Raw genomic sequence first — 464 nt, forward strand, 5'->3', positions numbered from 1 at the left:
TGTCAATTTTCCTTCATTAAATTGTTCTCTGTTCAAATATTTCTATTGTATAATGCAATATTCTCTAAGAAGCAGATTTTGAGAAAAAGACACACAATCATAACTCACCTAAATCCAACCCCATCTGGTTGAACAAACCATGAAGATAGTTCTTTCTGTTTATACAAAAAATATTAATTGAATAAAATAATTTGTCACTTTCTTTTCATGTGATAAATCTCACCTAAACAATAAACTGCAATTTCAAGTATCAATGACCTGAAATAAAGTGGTGAAACAATTCATCCAGGAAAAATAATTCAAAATTTTGTCAAATAACAAATAATCCTGAGGAGACTGCAGTCTGGTCATGGATGCTACATATACAGAAAAAGGAAGACGGATTTACTATGTAAATGTTTCTCTCTGAATTATTTGTTGAGTTCCAGCTGATATCACTTATTATTTTAGGACTAAAAAAATGT

The sequence above is a fragment of the Gavialis gangeticus genome, unplaced genomic scaffold (assembly GCF_001723915.1).
Source record: "Gavialis gangeticus isolate Ggan-Ray unplaced genomic scaffold, GavGan_comp1, whole genome shotgun sequence".
NCBI lineage: Eukaryota > Metazoa > Chordata > Crocodylia > Gavialidae > Gavialis > Gavialis gangeticus.